This window comes from Aedes aegypti, chromosome 2 (assembly GCF_002204515.2).
Source record: "Aedes aegypti strain LVP_AGWG chromosome 2, AaegL5.0 Primary Assembly, whole genome shotgun sequence".
In the NCBI taxonomy this organism is placed as follows: domain Eukaryota; kingdom Metazoa; phylum Arthropoda; class Insecta; order Diptera; family Culicidae; genus Aedes; species Aedes aegypti.
The window spans coordinates 166,611,629-166,632,057 of record NC_035108.1 but is presented as its reverse complement, the minus strand read 5'-3'; the positions used below and the strand labels follow the sequence as shown (position 1 = coordinate 166,632,057).

The window sequence follows — 20,429 nt, the reverse complement described above, 5'->3', positions numbered from 1 at the left end:
CAGCTCAAAACCTTCAAATCACGATAACTTTCGATTCCCGCGTTAGAATATTTTCAAATTCACGGAGAAGATGTTTGAATACTATATCTTTCAAATGGCTGGTGCAAAATTCTTGAACATTTTTTGTGTTGATAACGGTTTCAGGTACGCCGTGTAGATGATAAGAAAGGTGCAACTCAACTATATTGCAACTAGATTGAAACAAACAATCTTCTAGCTGTCATACACGTAGTTTAATGCAACTTTCGTGCAACTGGCATGAATCTTCTTGAGTTATGGGCATGGGAACTTGAATTGAATGCAAGTTGCGGATGGCTCAAATGAAAGTAATTTGAAACATAACATCAAAATCGGGATTTTGGGAGAAGTTACAAGAGTTTGTTTGAAAAGTTACTGAACACATCTTGATAAACTTCACTTTATTGCCTGTCAACTATCACTCCGTAACAAGTTGGCGGTGTGCAATCTTATTTTAATATTTTCAGCGGAAGAAAGTTTCTGAAACTATTTTTCTGTATCACTTCTAAGTTGTCCTCTCTGACAGTTTTAAACTGCATTAAAAAAAAGTTTTAGAATTAATTCGACACAGACCTATAAATAACTAAATTCAATTTTCTAAGCACGTGTGCAAGTGAAAAGTTTCTCATTAGAGATTGAATTTAAGTTTTCTCTTTAGGTAGCTATAAGTATACAAGGTACGCAATTATAATAGAACAACAGAACATGCTGATAATTCAAGAAACACTGTACTCAAAGCGTTAAAAGTTATTATCATGGCCAAGTCATGGAACTTATCTGAAAAAAAGGTTGCCAAATATTACGAATCTAATATGTTTACTTCGGACAGCCGATTAAAAGGAAGACGTTGTTCGAAAAGTTTAAATATAAGAGAACGCACGGAAATCACGTGGAATGTCTATGTAAAGCTAGTTCAAAACATGAAAAATGAGGTATAGGTGTATTCACATAAAAAAGTTTCTGAATACTTTATTGAAGGTTTCCGTTTGATTTCTCCAGAAGAGTTATCCGACGTCATATCCGATTTTCTTAACAAATAACGAGCGGTGTAATTTTTACAGAGCAGAAATACAATTGCTGTCCTATAATGTAAGAACTTACATTGAAAATGTTGTCGAATGATTTGCACAAACATTATGGAGTAGAAGAAAATTGAATTGACAAGAATAAAATTTTCTTTGTTCACATGTTACTTATGTTATTGTTCATTGGGGCTTTTACAAATGTTGAAGTTAATAGAAATCGTGAATGTAACTGTTAGTTTTTGAATTTATTGTTCAAAACGATAAACTTGATCAAATGAAAAGTAAAGAGGCGTTTTTCAAAAACTTGTTCTGAACTTTTTTCTTGAATTTTGCATAAAGTCTCCAGGATTTGAAGAATCCTAACTAGGCGAAATACATTACCCACTCCCACGGTACCTTAGTTTATATTTTTCAAACAAGTACTGGCATTCTAGCTATCGATTGCAGTTGATAGATTGCCAAAAGATTTATTTTGAATGATATATATTTTTTCATATAATCGAAGCTCTGCTTTCTGTTTTGGGGTAACTTTGATAATGGAGTATAATCGAACAAAATTGAATGAATTACGTATCATTTGTAGGGCATTGCGTACCTCTAGGCGTTTAACGTTATATGGAAATTTCTGACTTAGATTGCAAAGTTGGTCCCAGTTTATGAAAATGATATTCGCTAAGAGATTTGAGACCATATTCAAGTTCTATGATAATTAGGCTGTCAAAGATAAGTGACCTACTCAATACTACATCAAATAGTGATCGTATAACTGATTGTATGTACCGTACCCCGGAATCATTGGTCAGCGGGGTAACATTGATCGGAATGACTCATCTCGTAATAAGTTGGTAGCATCATTTATTGATGATATATTTCCGAAGCATGAATGTTGCTTGTCTTTCTTATATTTATAAGTTATTAAAAATTAAGATTTTTGCTAAAATTGCGTTAACTTTATGCGTAAATTTATCAAGTTTTAGAAACAATTATTTGAATGGTTAAGGATGACACTACCGAAGATTCATGTCTCACATAGGTTCTGCAAGCGATATAAGCAAGGAAAATGCGGTTCTCACTAAAAATGGCATCGCCGAAAACGATACCGCTGTCAAAACTTTTATAAGTATATTCAATTAGGTAACATTCACGAATTACTGTTAAGAATGTAGATTTCCTTTCGGAAATTGCCTACCTTTAGGCGTATTACGCTGTTCAAGGTGTTTTTAATTTTAAAATAACTCAAAAAGTAAATGAGATGTAAACGTTTGGACATCATATTCGGCTTCAGGGGCCATGATTTATGTAAGTAACGACATTTTCAATATTACCGAACGTTGTTTACATGGATGATCAATGTTACCCCATATCAGCTAAATGAAAAATTCACATAAAACATTTTTGTCAACATGCTTGAATCTTTCAAAAAACAAAATACAGTATACAGTCTCGAGCTATGCGTGGCAGTACTTGTTTTAAAAATATAAAACTCACAACATTTACATTTTTGAATGAAATATTTAAGAAATATCCTAAAAACTGATCAATGTTACCCCGGATTACGGTACGCGTTTTTAAAATGCTAAAATCGCATCAATATTCGTATATAAACCATCAAATGTTCTCATTTCAAATGAAAACAGCTCTAGTATGAAGTATCTTACTCTTATATTTTTTAGTTTTGCATTCGTTTTGCTTAACCGATTAACAGAAATTATGATATTTGGTTTAGTATGTGGTGGATAACGCACCAGCAAAGATACCCGCATTATCAAAGATACCACGTTTTACGGTACTTAAAATATGATAAACCACAGTTGTAGATCATGCTTGTAGGATAAGTGTTCCATGGCTCAAATAGCTATTATTTTCATCCTATTGGAAAATCGTCAAGTTTAACTTTTTTCCATTTGGTTCTTCTATAATATCTTATATATTTTCCATTAACCAACAATACAGAAATGAAAGACAAATCAATGTGTTCTTCAAATTTTAGTTATGGATAGGATGAATGTGACAGCGTTACATTTTGTCTAGTAAATATGGGACTGCTGAATCTGATGCTGTTCTCAGAAATGCTCCAGTATGTCACTATTTTGAGCCAAAATAGTTTTAAACGCTGGTTTCATTGATGCTCATATGAAATTTTATCTAAGATTTATAAAACTTTAATAAATGTAGTGATATAGGAAATAATTTGGTATAAATTGCTCGATTAAATTTCGATAAAATCTTTTTATTTTCAACATTCTAGCAATCTTCATACGTAACTTAAAGTTTCTTTTATGTGGCAAGATACAATACTTTACTGAAACATTATAAAATTATAATTATAAACTTCTGAGCTTTAAGGTTGAGATTATAAAACGAAGTCAAACTTTGAATTTTCAAGTGCACAAGATGAGAGTATCTGACAACAGTTCGCGCTGAAAACCAATCAACTTACTTGCTTGCTGGTGGTGACCAATGGGATAGATTTTTAACGCGGAGCGCTGTTTGGTTCTCAAGTCTTGTGCTCTTGAAAATTTGAGATGTGGCTTTGTTCTATAATCACCTTAACTTTAATCAGTGCTATACTTGTCTGGAGTATAAAAAACACTTTAATAAAGAAAAAAAACTTTTGACTATCGAAAGTATTATGAACTTTATTGAAAAGTATTCTTTAGCACATAAAATTAGACCTTAGAGTAAAGTGGATCAAAACTTCGAAACATTATAAAATAACTTCTGAGCTTTTACTTTTGATTGAAATAACCTAGCAATTTAAAATTTTCTGACAATTATTTTTTTGTGGGAAATTTTATTTTTGCAGAAACAAAACTTTTGACCCCTGGGAGAGCTTATATATAAAAGTTACAAATTGTAAATTAGGGTTGTTTTCGACCCAAAAATTCAAACAGCTCGCATAAATCTGTGTGTTGACCGAATTTAGTTCTGTTGGGCTTAAATGAAAGGCACACATGTCTAGTTTCAGAAACCCTACCGAAGATCCGAATTTGATCACTGTGGCCACCGGGAACCTGCCATATCTGGAAAAAGTCCCTTTAGTGACCCTTACTTTGACAACTTGTAGTTTCGTTACTTAACAAGTAATCTGAACCGTTCTCATATTGTTGAGTAGGTATTCACGTGTACTGTGAATGAAGATTCTCATATAATTTACTTATTCATATCCGGTTCCGGAAACCCAGAACATCCGGAAAGTATGTTTCCATCTCAGTTTTGTATATGTAACTCATATCGGTACTATTCGGTTGATGGATATTTTCGCATACGATTGTTCTGTAATAAGGAACCAATAACCGGTGCATATCCTCTGAAAAATTCGGATCCTGAAGTCCCGAAAGGTGGCAATTTGGACAATTCGATGAAATTACTCGGATTTATGCCTCAAAACCAAATAAACTGTGTCCTCTCCTTCAACATTTTTCATGTTTCGATGTATTTTGCCAAAAGGATGAATAGATGGTTATTTTTGATCTTTTGGAGCACCGGAATGGCCACCGGGAAATCCGTAATATGTGTTAGCATCAAAACTAGGCATGCGGTGGCTCAATCGTCATGATTCATGAATCTTGACTGACTCTTCTAGCTCAGTTATAGATGAATGACCACTTTGGTTCTTAGGGTCCACTGAAATGACACAGGAATTACCACCGGAAATACCAGTATTGTGGGGCATTTCAGTTTTTGTGCTAAAACTAGACGCGACGGCTCAATCTTCATGAGTTTGAATACCTGTGACTCTTCTGGTTCAATTATAATGACCACTTTGGTTATTTGTGATCACCGAAATAACCCAGGAATGGCCACCGGAGATATCTATATTGTGAGGCATTTCAGATTTTGTACCACAACTGGACATGTGACGCATTTTTTCCCTTTTTCGACATTTCGCTTCCCATCACTTGAATTTAATTGCATTTGATCATGTTTTCTTGTAATTTCAGAAAAATCTATACACAAAATCGAATATGTATACGGAACATAAATCTGATAGGAATTTGAATCAAATCGATATTTGTTACACTATTCCTAGATTCATACTACTAAATCAATCTTCAAATGATAACTATGAACATATTTTTGAAGCAGCAAGTCAAATTTCAGGGCCTTCCTTAGTCGAGTGGTTAGAGTCCGCGGCTACGAAGCACAGCCATGCTGAAGGTTTCTGGGTTCAATTCCCGGTCGGTCCAGGATCTTTTCGTAATGGAAATTTCCTTGTCTTCCCTTGGCATAGAGAATCATCGTACCTGCAACACGATATACGAATGCGAAAATGGCAACTTTTGCAAAGCAAGCTCTCAGTTAATAACTGTGGAAATGCTCATAAGAACACTAAGCTGAGAGGCAGGCTAGTGAGGAGAGGACGTAATGTCAAGAAGAAGAAGAAGAAGCAAGTCAAATATCAGCAGGAATGTAAAATCATGAAAAAGAAGAAGAAATCGTAAAATTATCATGCATATTAAGCATTTATTGCTTGCAACAAGGCGTAAAAACAACTATTTCCCACCCATTATTGGCTCGCTTTGAACTAACAAGTTGCAACATCGAATGCTTTCTTCGATTAAGTGTAAACGTGTTAGCATTTCGCTAGATGGTGCATGAAATGTAATGTAATAAAACATTTTACGATCTAACAAGTCGTAGCGCAATATAATTGAAACCACCCATGAGGTGAAGTCTGCTTCCACCCGAAAGACTTGGCTGAACTTAGTCGGTATTTTATGGCACAGTATTTCCTCCTAATTCGGAATCAGCAGGGGGTCACAGTGAACAATAGCATGCATAGCTCACAATGGACGTTAGCTCATCAGATAATGCTTGAAGCATGTATGATATACATAACTTACGTAAAAGAACGAAAGGGAAAGAACAGCACTGGCTGAATTATTTCATCAGAACTGACACTACCTTTATTTGTCATAATTGTGATATGTATTGCATATTTATTGTAATGTATTTGTATGCTTGTATATGTTTAGTAATTAACATCCATGTGGATAGTCTACAACAACAAGAAATAATGAAAGTTTTCATATAAATAACAATGACTCAAAAGTTTATTATTGGATAAAATCAGAAACTAAGATGCTAAGATCACGATATTTTTAGATCGAACACAAAAATTGAGTATTAGAGGGTTAAATAAACATATGCTGACCCAATCTCACCATGCACAAAACCACACTATCCAGAAGACAACTGTAATAATGAGTAGATGCGTCATCACATAGGTCGTATTTGTAGGTTAAGGTGAATACTTACGTACAAGAACGATTTTAACAGTGCAGAAAAACAAACTATGGCTCTGACTGAATCAACTGTGAGTAAAAGTTCGTTTAGGAAATTCCACTGACGTCATCGTCTGTAGATATTGTCCACCTAGTGCTCTGTCCCCGGTTGCGGGGCACGGTGATTACGACACATGAACGTGTATTGCAATATAGGCCATAAATCGAAACCGAGCCCCTCTCATGGGCAAAATGAGATAATTGCTGTCTGTCTGGTAGCGAGATTCCTGAGTAATTTCAACCCTTGTAAAATTTCCATGCTAGGTTTCCAATCGATAAAAACTAACAATTCCATTAGGTTTCACTTTCCGAGAGATCAATTATCAACCTTGGACAGAGCATGTTGTACACTTCATCCTTGCCTAAATAGCTATAATCGTTGCTACCGGCTTAGTGTGATAATTAACTACAATAATTTATTCTGATGCAACAAATGTTGTATGTTGTAATATAGGAGTAAATTTTATTTTATTCAAGAAGTTTTATCAAGTATAACTTCTAAACAACTAACGTTCAAGTGTTCTTATTGTTGTATTATCGAAAAAGGTTGGTACAAAAAATTGAATACCAAACTTGCCAAACTTGACATTCTCGAAAACAAACAATACAAGTCGTATTTACATGATGTGACTCACAAGAAAAATAATTACACCAAGCAACTAGTTTATGAAACTCAACTTCAGATTTATTCATCGTTTATCACCGTTTAATTACTACTTCAATTAGATTTATCGCACGATTATCGTTTGCTACAGTGACAGTGCACAGTTGTTCATTAGAAACGCTACTACCGGATACCTGTTGTTCTCATGTATGGCTAATTTGCTCTACTGGCTAGTTGGCGGCGTAGATACTAGATTGTCTGGAAGTGTGTTAGAAAAAATCCCCATCTCTGACGAAACGGGCGTCTATTGTTGGGAAATGGGATCTTGCCCTAATGCTGCGTCATTTGTAGAAGGAAATTTGCTTTACTGAAATTTATTAGCAATAATTACCGGAAGTTCATGTTTAAACTACGTACTGTACTGAGGAATATAGCCAAATACTTAGAAGCTGGGTATTTTATCTAACCGATAGCTGTTCCAAGCTTAGAATTAAATTTATATAGGAAAAGTGTACCAGTTATGACTGCTAAAACACACAAAACCTTTCGAAATCTGGGAACCATCAATCTATCACGTATGGCGTAACAGGGAAGTGCTATGGTCATAACTGGTACACCTACCCTAAAAGGTTTCTAATATAATGCAAACAAGAGAAACAAATCGTGAGCAGGAATATACGCTGACCAATTGACTGTCATCCTAGAAAATATTTCTAAAAAATGTGTGATTTGCAAAAGTTTGATTATAAAAACTATGCATTTTCAGTTATTGTGAGTTTCATGTTAATTCCAATCTACAGTGAAAATTTCAAGTTCATCGGAGCAATTCGCTCCCAAGACGACAATTCGTCCGCTGAGGTGTGCTGCTGTCCTCATGATGATGGTTTCCGAAAGCAATGTCAAAACCATTCATGGTTTCAAAACATTCGGAACAAAATATTTATTTTCACCGCTTAAGTGAAGTCATGCATGAAATTGAATAAGATCCAATGGTAGAGAATTCATTTATCTACCCAATGGTGTTTTTAGGGGCAGCGGAGAATGTCCCGAAACGTGTTTTATTCAAGCGCAAAAATCGCTCAGGCGAAAGTTCCAATGAAACTAACCTCACATATCCTAGTTTTCCAACCTCAAACTAGTGCTCCTACCACCCGGATCTAAATTTTTATGAAAGTAGTGCAATAATACAAAAAACAAACGTATGTAGAACATAGAGAATGGATATTCCTACCTTTTCCGCCTAACTGTTTCACTGTGAACCGTCTTATATCAGGAAAATAAAACATTTTTCCTCACAGCGGCATGTGATGGATGCGTGAAAAATCAAATATCTCATCATCTGACCAGTTGCGCTACCAAAGTATAGATGGCTAACAGTATGTTACGTTTCGCGCTTGGAGGCGTATAGGTGTAGCCAGAGGAAAATAAATTCAAAATAGACTAGTTTGTTAGAAAGGTTAATATTGTATTTGAATTTTTCATAGGTTGTCTGCAGCATACATATTCATAAAAAAATGCGTTTTAATAAATTTATTTGAGGTTAATTGAAAATCAGACTTCTAAAAAAGATCATTGAAAGATTTCACAAAATCCATAACGCATCTTGCAAGGAATTTGGCTGATAAAAATATTAATTTTCTTCCATGCTCGAGATCACTTGGATGGTACGAGGGGGGGATAAAAATAAATGAGGAACAAAAAAATATTTTTTGGGTTTTTTTAATTTCAAAACGATAGTGGTCGAACTTTTTTCAAACGTTCACTGGGTCGTCGTTTTATCTGTTTTTTTACTTGTTTTTTTTCCACCTCTCAAAATTTTGGGATTTTTGAAGTGATATAAAAGAAAATTATTATTTGTATCAGCCGAAAACTATCCGAGTGCCAAATATTTTGCAGGCATATCCTTGGATTTTTTGTAAAAACTTTGAGGTTCCGTTGATTTTCAGTTCCGTTAGGATTTCAAAGTAAATCTATAATTCTAGTTCGAACCTTTTGTATGTTGGATTGCGATGGGATTTTTTGTGATGGCAGTAAAGATCTTTGTAATTTGGCTGGGAATCATGGTGTTGCAGAGGCAATCCCTATTAAATTCTATAGATTACCAGCGGAGTCACCACAATTCCCATAAAAATCTCAACATTCCCACCAGATCGAATTGAATACAAGATTTCAAAGAATTGAATGAAAGTTATAAGAAGTCATAAAGTTATAATCTCAAAATTTTGAACGGAATATCAAGAGATTCCTACCAGAGTTTCAAAAAATATTTTGTCAATCCAACAACTATTGTAGGAATTGATTTTAAATTACAAGAATTGGAATAACGAGAATACTTCGGAAATATTTAGAATCACATATCCATTATCGCCATTCAATGTTATAAAATCACATAGGAGCCTCAAAATTACATGGCAATTTCACCACAATCTCATTGCTGTAATGTAAAAAAAATAGGGTTATTATTAATTTATGATTGCTGTGATCTCAAGACCTCTTCATAGGATACAGATTTCAAGCTAAAATTACAAAATTAATTGAACACAAGAGTTTATTTTTAATTTAATCATAAAATCATGCACTTAAAAGAAAAAGCCAGATTTATCGCAAATTTACACTGCAAATCGTAAAAATTACACAACCTACCTGAATTTGTGCAAATTGTCGCGTAATTAATAAAATTACGAAATAATAAATGTTCGATAACGCGATGTATAGCGGAAATGTAGCTATTCTTATAATATCACATGATTTGTAGTGTAAATATGCGACATATCAGGTATTCCCTTTAGAGTAAGGTGGGGCAAAAGTTCGAGTGGGGCAAGATTTTCTTTTTAAGATTTCTATCTCAAATCAAATCAAAACTTAGAAATGTCACGGAAGTTCGAATGCTATTCAAGTAAGCGACTTTCACTCCAAATATCATAAAAATTGATTGAGATTTGGAAAAGTTATGGCTATTTGTTGTTTTTCGACGTAAATATTGTAATATTTGGTTAAACTTTCGATGCATGGAACCAAATGAAGATAAAATATTTTCAATATCTTATGTAAGGGCGTTTCTAGGCCTATCATAAGGATGCTTTGACGTGTATTAGTTTTTCCATAAATAGTTGAAATCAATTTTTGGCCCATAGCGGGGCAAAGGTTCGAATCTGCGGGGCAAAAGTTCGACCCATGTATAAACCCACGGAAATTTTATCTTCAAATTTAGCGAAATTTGCCTGTTCGTGCAAAAAATGTCACAAAAATTTTACGTTTTCACTTAGTTTTGCGAAAAACTGCTATTTTTTGTGTGTTTTACAATTAACCCTGTTTTGGGCATTTTTTGATGAAAATTTAGTGTGTATTTTTCGGCAAACATAAGTTTACGGCTGGTACAAAGTATGCCTGGCATAAAATTATTGATATTTTGTGTTTTAGCCAACGAACTTTTGCCTTACACTAGATTCGAACTTTTGCCCCACCGGTGGGGCAAAAGTTCGTTTAAGACAATCAATTTTGAAACTGTTATAACTAAAAATGGGTAAATATTTTGGATCAAGTTTGTTCAGCAAAATTATAGCCAATATGTTGAAGGTTCGCTGTATGGTATTTGTTTTGTTTCATCTGCTATATTTTTCCTGGAAACTTTGATTATACCACTAAGGTCGAACTTTTGCCCCACCTTACTCTATGTGCATGCTTTCAGGATACTTTTAACATGGATTTTTGTTTCTGTGCAATGTAGTAATCTCTGTGGATTTTGTTTTCGAGTAGACGCTACAAGTGAACGCTATAGAGAATAACTTCTCAAAAACTTCAATATTGTACTTTTATAATTGAAAGAAAGCGAGAGTGGAGAGAGTCTTTTCATTGTTACATAGGTTCTTCAGTAAAGTACAGCGAGATTTTTTTAATTCTTCCAGAGATTTCCATAACATTATGTCCAGAGTTTCTTGAATAAGGCCAAATATATTTGACGGATTTCTTTTATGTATAAGCGTGAGTATTGGTGTTGGACAAAATTTAGATTCTCGCTCCAGTGCACTTTTTGGATTGCATTTAGGTCCCATAACAATTGTGTAGAATTTCAGCTCGATCGTAGAAACTATATTTTAGCGCCAGCCGTTCAAAGTTTGTATGGGATTTACTATGGGAACACTTACTTTTACAAAGAAATTCACAGGGGTCGCCCATTGTCCTCCATAAAAATTCTGAACACAGACCTCGATAGGTATTTTTACGATGAAGAATATTTCCGAGAACCGCGAAACAATCCGACACTTGTGAAAAAATTTATTCAATGAAAACCTATTGACAAGGCGACATTGATTAACACCTAAAGGAATGACAAAATCGGACAAAAATTCCGAATAGTCTATGCTTAAAAACTTTTTACACAAGCATCGGATTGCTTTGCGGTCTTAAAAATACCAATGTTAGAAATACCTATCGAGATCTGTATTCAGAATTTTTATAGAGGACAATGGGCGATTTTTCTTTGTAAAAGTAAGTTTTCCCATAGTAAATCCCATACAAACTTTGAACGGCTGGCGCTAAAATACAGCTTCTTCGATCGAGCTGAAATTTGGCACAGTTGTTATGGGACCCAAATGGCATAAAGTCGTTTGGCATAATGGTCGTTTGGCATAACGGTCGCTTGGCATAATGGTCGTTTGGCATAATAGTTATATGGCATAATACGTCTGAAATGATAATTTCTTAAAATGACATCCATTTTTACGCTTCTATTGAATCCCTCTGACGACATCAGGCTTATTTTGGAGTCAATTGATACAAAAATGACACTCTAATGAATGGAATGAGGCCTTCCGGCACCTTCACATTTGTAATTTCGACCCTGATCATTCAAAAGATTTCAACTACTGCTAGAATGAAAAAATGTTAAACCTATGCGAAAATCAACCGGAGCTTTGTAACTCGTTTACCAATAGTGGCTGAAGCAATTTCTTGTATAAACAATAATTTTATCATTTTACTTTTCCTTCCTAGTAGAGGACTCCACTATTGTTATCGGCTTCCTAGTACTTATGAGAATCGTACTGCTTTTGATCAATGTACACATTTTTCCAGGACTCATTACAAGAATCTATGCACACATTTTTTAAGCAATTACGAAACGATTCTGCCAGATTTTATCTTATGAATGCCAGAATTTATCTTATGAATCTCTCACGAATTTTGGGAAATTTATTAAATATTGTTGCGAAATTCTTAGAGCTGGGATTGTAGGTATTGTTCTTAGAAACTCTGGTCGAATCCTTGAATAATACCTGGAACTATTTTTGTAAGAGATTTGTAAGGTTTTTGTTCGTTTTTTTAAGGAAAATCTTGAAATCTCGGGTTGAAGGATTTTGAGCAAAAAAAAAAAAAAACATACACATAAGGGGCTGCCCATGAACCACGTGGCCATTTTTTTAGATTTTCAGCAATCACGATACGGATCTTTCCGTAGTATTTTGGTCCTTTGCTCAGATCCTCCTCCCCTTTAATAAACTGCGTGATTTATAGATGATCTATAAATGGATGGCTAAGTTATAATAACGGGTAAAGGAAGGGACACTTAGTGCACCTAACTATCGTTCCGATTCAAATACCGGACTTTGTATGGGAAGCAATTCTCACGGAATGGTTCAATATTTGCCCTTCAAGTTCTTTTTCAAGGCTGTTTTCATAAGGTTTTTCCATAGATAGGGAACAGTGGGGCAGTTTGATTCACGAATTATTGAATGATTTTTCAAAATTTATTATTTTTAGAGTATCGAGTGTTCCAGTATTTTTGGTTATTAAATTATTCCATATAACCTGAAAATTCATTTTTCACACTCCAAAGTTATTAGTATTTATAAAGACTTCGTGCAAAAAAATAAAAAATAGGAATTTCCTAACGGTCAAACATCATCATTCTGAAATGATGAAATCTGAAAAAGCCATTCGGGGCAACATGGGCAGTTTTTTTAAACACTATTTATTTATTCATTTTTAGTTTAGCACAGACTTATCATGCATATTACTTCATTTCCTTGTAAGCTTTGGTATGGCATGTTATTTCAGATAAAATTTCAAGAATTTATGCAGTTTTCAAAAGCTGTTCATTCTCCTCATTGGCGAAACCGCCCCGACTACCCATATCTATGAAAAAATTAAATGCCTCAAATATCTCTGTAATGAATCAAATACTCTGGAATATAGGGAAATCGTAAGGAAGCGTTCGAAATAAGAATCGTGAAAAGTCTAAACATTTATATTTATTTAAAACTAGTGTACCGTTTTGACTCATATTCCGAACACTTAAGGTCAACAGTGATTTCAAATGCATCTGATAGGCATAAATAAGCTGATATTTGTGAAAATTCTGATTTCTCCGCGAAGTCTAACTGTTAGTTGTTGGGTGTGTCGATAAAATTGTTTGTTTTAACTTGTTAAGTATTGTTTTAACGTAAAAGTGTGGAACAACATTTTGATTCAAATGCCGAACACTGTGTTCATTCTGTCTCATATTCCGAACACCTTGATTCAAATCCCGAACAGCACGAATAAATCGTATTCAAATAAAAAAATCGCAAATAAATTGATCTGAGCTAATTCTACTGGTCTCGAACTAGAGAATCATAACTACTCCCAAGGTACAACATATATAAGAAGACGTTAGAATTGAATTGCAATTGACTGCTATTTGCTTCTGATTTGATGACATATTGCAGTGAAACATTTCAACCAAACTGTCATACAAAAACCGAGTGTTCGGAATATGAGTCTGTTCGGAATTTGAGACAAACTTCGTCTTGCCATCATGTAGGCTGCTGCAAAACGTCATAGAACGTCCCATACAAAACTGGCAGTTCCGTTCACTCCTGGTTTTTCTAACTTTCCCGGTGAACATCCTGAGCTTTTTATGCACACAAACACGTCGGAACACTTCAGGATCGTATCTAAATGGAAAAGCTCAAAATATGATGGCCCGTTCTCTAGCCATTTCGTGACATACATACAACATTCCATTTTTATTTATATAGATTGTTTATGTTCCGGAATCAAAAATTTCGACCACCATTCGAAAGCTATGTGTTTTCAACGCTCGATAATACTGAAGAATCATATAATATGATTTCATTTACATGCCTTTTGATAAGTTATACTCCACTGAGGCTTTAATTGTCCGTAATATAAATGAAAAAGGAGCATTACAATTATTTAGTGAATGAGCGAATTTTCGAGTAGTCGTATAGCTGGTGATTGATTTTACGCGTTTTCCCATCTGTGCAAGGGAGTATCGTTTTTCCAAGTGACCCTATGCTTCATATTATCATGTAATACATAAGTACACTGTTAATTTGTTAGCCTCATATTGTTCTCGGTATGAACCTCAAGCGTGTGCTGGAATAAGGGCGTAAGTCGCATGATCGATTTCTCTTCATCGATCCTCTCTTCTGTGAATAAAGGTGACAAGAAGCGGGTTTGTTAGCATTTTTTCACTTCAAACCGCATGGCAGCGATGCAATCTTGCGTCCTGAGGTGTAAAAATGCTGACAAACTTGCGTCTTGTCACCTTTATTCACAGAAAAGAAGATCGATGAAGAGAAATCGATTATGCGACTTACGCCCTTATTCCAGCACACGCTTGGAATGACGTGTTCGCATTGATCATACTGTCACACGATGTGAATATGTTGTATGCACCTGCACTGCGTGGATCATGTCACGTGAAAATGCATACGACTTCGCTCAAAATCCACACGCAACATAAATACACATATATTGGCATCGTTCCTTCCAATTGAGATGTTATAACTGCATTCGTCGTAGGCATTCGCTGAGTAGTGGATTGCATGCTTTAAAATATATGTTGAGTAGGCCTAATCGCAATTCTCTCGGTAGAACTTGATTCTCTCGCTCAACAAAAGCCACTGTTTCTCTCGCTAGTATTTTTTTTCAATTGCAAGTCTGGTGCTTCCGTCGTCGTCGTCATCGTGGTCGTTTCATGTGCTACATATTGACGACCGATCAGACGAATGCACCGACCGACTGTATGCGCTAAATTCAGTTTATGCTTCGGTTTAGTCCTTAAGAACGGTGCAACAAGTGAACAGCACTACGTCAGATTTCTCGGTTTGATCGCGTTGACTGTCGGTAGAAGTGTAGCAGCAGATGTGAAATAAGTGCATTATGTGAAGGGTTTTGTAGGATTTGAGGTTGAATAATATAAAATATCGCGTGCGGTTTGATAGTATGAAAAAATCGTTACTGCGGCAGGTGATTTGCTATTGGTGTATTCGCATTTCTGAGTGAAGGGTGACCAATAGGGTAATGTACGCATGTAGTGTTGAAGGCGTAATGATATTAACGCAGATCGGATGTAACAGAGCCGAACCAATCAACTCGTTATCTTATTAAAGGTGATAAGTTTTTTTTTGCTTGTCTCGGTCTTCCACTTTGGTGGGAAATTTTTCGTACTGGTAGACACGACGAGAGTGAGTTATAAGAGCAAAGAGAGTGCGGTGAGTCGCATTGGAGAGTGTATGTTAGCGCGACATCAGGTTATGGGAGGAAACTGTTGCTGACAGAGTGTTGTGACTGTGTGGCATACAATACAGCAGTAAAAGGCAAACTTGTTGGTCGGCGAATGGGCAAAGGAATAGCAGATACGACGGCAAAGTGATACAAAAAGTATACACACAGCAGCCCACCTAGCGAGAGGCGACTCAAGTGAAGGAGAGAATCTAAACGATAAGAAACGATATTACAGAGCAAGTCCATGGAGCAGTAAATGCGCCGTCAACGGAGAACGCGAAGACGGGCCCGGAGAAGTGTGAATCAAATAAATGATCAAATGAGAAGAAAAGTATAAGTTGAGAAAAAGATAAAATTGTCGGCTCAGTTGTATCCGAGAAGTCTACTGCAGCACAACACAGAGAAGGCCATAAGCAAACAGTGCTAACTAGAGTGCAATAAACACAACTTAACAAGGAAAGAGAAAAAACAGAATATACACAACGTGGTTAGGAAGCAAGAGATCGTCTACCGCCACAAAGTATACAAAATAAACACCAGGATTTTAATTGAAGTTTGCCATTAAAGCAACATAGCGAGCACTCAACAATTAAGCTCAGTCAATAAATAACTGATTTACTTCCATCTCTGGTTACTACTTTTTGCGCTTATTAATGAAAGAAGTACTTAAAAGCGACAGAACGCATAAAAGGACATAAATTATTAAAATCACTTTATACACTCGAAATTCTATTTTTTCGGTGCAATCTTTTCACCGCTAAGTGCAAAAGTACTGATCGCAACTTTGCTCGTTACTACTGGTTCTATCGATTGATTTGCGATCAACTGCGGAGAGAATCATCAAGAACATATAGAGAGTGTATTCCGGCGTAAAGTAATAAGGTGCTGGAAACGAGCAGCATCATAAAGTATAAAATTTATCGGTTTGATTCCGTGCGTGTATCGGAGGGAAGTAAACTTCCTAAAGTTGAAAGCGGATCGTTTATCAAACACGCAAGCAGAAAGGCGTAAGTGACGGAAACAATTTAGTGCACCCGGCGTGAAAGGAAAAAAAATAAGTAACATACGGTAGCATCTCTGTGGAACATACACGGCCAATTGTGAGAAGTGACGGTTCTTTCAATTATCTTAAGTCTGTTGCTACGACGGTCATTCAAGATGACTGTAATCAAGTTAAGCAATTTTATTGTTTCAAGTGAGGCATAAGAAGTTACTCGTACTAGCAGTGTAAAATTAATTCAAACATTGAAGCAAAAACAGTACCAAAGTGAAGTGCGTTAAACACCCTACAAGACAGAATAAAAACAAATAATTGAAAACCGTTAAAAGGCCATCAAGATCGTGTGTTCCGGCAAAACAAGCAACCAGACGGCCACATCACTAGAGAAGTTGCCAAATCAGAAGCCTACTTCTTCACGGAGACGCAACGAGAGTTTTCATTTCTGGAGTGCAGCTCGGATTACCGATTGACTGAATCAAATGTAAGTTGAAGCAAAAAAATCCATATCAACGCTGACGTAATAGTTCATGTTTTCCAATGTAAGAATTGATTTGTCATTGCGCGAATTGAGTTCAAGTGAAGCTTGATTGGAATGAAAGTAATACAGATAGTGCAACTGCAAATGATTCTTCTGTCAAGTCATAAGAAATGTTGCCGGAAATAGGTTCCGGTTGTGTGAGTTGTTTGGCCTATTTATGCTGAAATTGATTTTTTTTAAATAATAATGGTTGAATATGTTAATCCGACAAAACTGAACCACTGTCTTGCAATTATTTGGCATTTGCAAAATTATGAACCAAATGCTAATGTAATAGCATCTAATAAATGCAATAACTATCTTTCAAACTCTTATGCAGTCTGCATTAACTATATGTTTGTAATTGAAGATTGACGTTACTACTAAGGAATAACTCTTTCTAACTATATAAATTTCCTTAACCATCCGAACATCTCATTTAAAGACATACCCATTTAAAAATTGAGAGAGGGGAGCCTTGCTCAACGATAAAAGTGAAAAAGGGGACACGACGAATTACATTGGTCCTATAAAGGAAAAAGCGCGCAAAAATGACAACTCAACCACTCACTCTCGCTGTCATCATGGCACGACGACATAATTCGCGATATTCTTTTTTAATTAGTTTCAATTAGTTATCTCTTACGTCATGCTTGTCATGATCGCATTGAGAGCTTTTTATCCAATAGTAAAAGTGTCACATGCATGCATGATAACGCCGAAGCTGACTTGCACTTTTGCTAACGGAGGAGCGAACTAAAAAAATAGGTTAGCCTCTTTTTTGTTTGCTACTCCATGGTGGATGTCCTCCAAGCTTTCGATTCGGCTATCAATATTCGAATCACGTGCGAAGTAATATTTTGTCGCCACACAGTCACTCGGATCGCTGCATAGTGAAAATTTGGCCTCGCGTGCAACAACCAGCAGGAGCGGGCTCCGTCATTGGTTCGATCATTTGATGCTGATCGGTTGGAAATTTTACAACGTTGTCGAACCGGTCGGTCCAGAGTCGCGCAGTAACGCAGTATTGGTGGCACAATGCCAGCTTGAACAGCAGCAACTCAACTCAATTCGATCACGTAGACTCCTTGGCGGCATGCAAGCGACTATCTTGATCACCCGCGCACTCGTATTCGTTAAGTGGTTTTGTATGGAATAGGGTGCAAAATGCTAGAAGAAACGATAAAATTCGTTGAAATTGCGATTACTTTTCTGCAAACCATGAAATGCATGAACGTGCGAAGAAAGCTAATGTAAAGTGCCCGTGCTATGGAAAATTTACTTTTGGCATTGTGAACACACCAATTTAACAGTGTTTGAATAAATTATGCAATTATAAAGTTTTGCTAAAATATGTTTCATATCATTTAGAATCACCTATTTTAAAAACAAATATATTTTTTTATATAAACTTATCTTTATTATACAAAGCTCTTATCGAGGTAACAGAACATTGCAAAATTGATTTATACCTCAAATTATTTGTTTATATCTGTCATTTACTTTAATTTGTAAAGATTGAATATTTTATGTAGTTTGTTAGTTTCATATTAGGGCCTATAGCAACTAAAACATTTGTAAAACATTCTACCAAGAGCTACCAAACTACATTTTGCAAGTTTCTTGAATTATTTCATCCAAATCAGTCCCCCGAAAATAATCGGAAATTTTATCTTGACTTAATGCTTTTAGAATCCTGAGCAACTTGCTTAGGCTAGTCACTAGTGGAATCTAAATTAGAATTGTACGAGAGCTTTTAAAATGCATAGCAGGTACTATTGAGACTTTCACTTTCATATATTATGCAATCCATTATATATTATGCAATATCTGTACCAGTTTATTTACATAAATTTCATTTAAGTATTGCAATGTATAAATATTATTGCAAGTCAATACTACAAGACGTACATCAGCCCTATTCAACACACAACTTTAAATTATACTGCGAATTCAACATATTTTCCCATAGTGCCACAATCTTGTTAGAGAAAAACGCGCAAAAAACATGTGTCCTTTAACCGAAGCAATGAACATACTTGAACTAAAAAGAGGTCTTTTGATGTTGCGCTTCACAACGCGAACATCATAAATTAGTTCAGGAAATTTCTCAGAAACATTTCATCATTCGTCAACCGTACTGTACCGTACTGAATCAATTTTCGGAAGGTTATAAAATCCATGAAAATATTTTATAATTACTGCAGTATGCAATGATCAATCCGATCGAAATCGTTGATTTTCTTAGAGTAAATTTTCCAGTGGTTCCCAACTAACCATGCAATACGGTACATCACTAGTCAGTGACCGTGTCAGCGAAGGAAAGCCGCATCCGGACCATGCTTTCCATTTTTCTGAGTTGATGTATGTGCACAACTAAAACAAACCGAAACCAAGTGACACCCAGTTTCGCATTCTCGTGTGATCACTAAACCACATATCACCCCTGCGCTGCGCTGCCCTGACCTTCTTCCGGCGGCCAAAAGTCGTCGCAGTGTTCACAAGAAGGTACGGAAATGAACTGTCCGTATGCTTGTACGAGAACGCCGACGGTCGGGACAGTTCTATATACCATTGCAACTGCCTGTGTAGGCGAATCTTGCGCCGCGCGAACATGACTGACATTCTGTCAGCATGATTTTCGCGGGAAATGTCACTGGTTGATGGCTGGTGATGGTGTGTGCCAGGGTTGAAGTTGGAATTCAGATTAGAAAAAGATTTGTGATGTAACACTAAAATATGTTATTTGAGAGATGAAAAACCTTCAAAATATTGTCAAAATGTTATCACTGTTATTTAAATTAAATGCATTGTCAGATTTCCAGTAGTATTTGAAACATAAATGCTACTTTTTAGTTTAGCGATCACTTCTATGCTTGGTGCGATGGTTGCTGTGAGGTTGTTTTCTCTTTGTTTTTAGACTTCTTTTGATAATAAATTCATCCAATCATATCAATCGGAAGTTTCATAATCTGCTTACTAAATAAACAAGTTCAAATGTTGTAGAAAATGTTTATCGAAAAACAAACCAAAAGAGCAAAACATCCCTATTCAATTCTCCACTGTCATGGTTCGTACATACTACAAACCATGTACCAGGAATCAAAGTCATGGGGACAAACTGAAGGACGAGAGAAGGCAAAATGATTGCCGAAGCATACTTTGGAGGAATTTGGAGATAATGCTGTCGTGGATATTTTTAGCTCCAGTATTTTTTGTGGAAAGCGTTTAATGGAATCCTTCTGGGAAGTGGTTGCAAAAATGTTAGGCATCGTATCAACTGCTTCCATGGTTGGCCAACATAATTTCTTATGATTTTTGCATTGTCGATCCGAATGACGAAGATTTGTTCGATCTGACGCTGAAACGATAGGAGTATACAGATGTCAGTACAGGCCTGACTTGATGAACTTGACCTGACCGCACGCATCGATATCATGCCCACTTTACCCAAATTCCCCATTTT

General features: G+C 35.7%; 2 protein-coding genes across 7 annotated transcripts in view; both read left to right on the top strand.

The window, feature by feature from the left end:
- LOC5567317 (ion transport peptide-like) overlaps window positions 1-20,429 on the top strand; it is a 104,687-nt gene that overhangs the window by 16,352 nt on the left and 67,906 nt on the right. For 2 of the 6 annotated variants that reach the window (XM_021843067.1, XM_021843063.1), the window contains exon 1: window positions 15,000-16,927. The exons of the other annotated variants lie outside the window; for them this stretch is intronic. The gene's annotated coding sequence lies outside the window, so the exon portion shown is untranslated. Of the gene's footprint in view, window positions 1-14,999; window positions 16,928-20,429 lie in introns of those variants that run through there. 6 annotated transcript variants of the gene reach the window in all.
- The window catches only part of LOC5572270 (deoxyribodipyrimidine photo-lyase), a 206,869-nt gene that overhangs the window by 146,125 nt on the left and 40,315 nt on the right, over window positions 1-20,429 (top strand). The window lies entirely within an intron of this gene.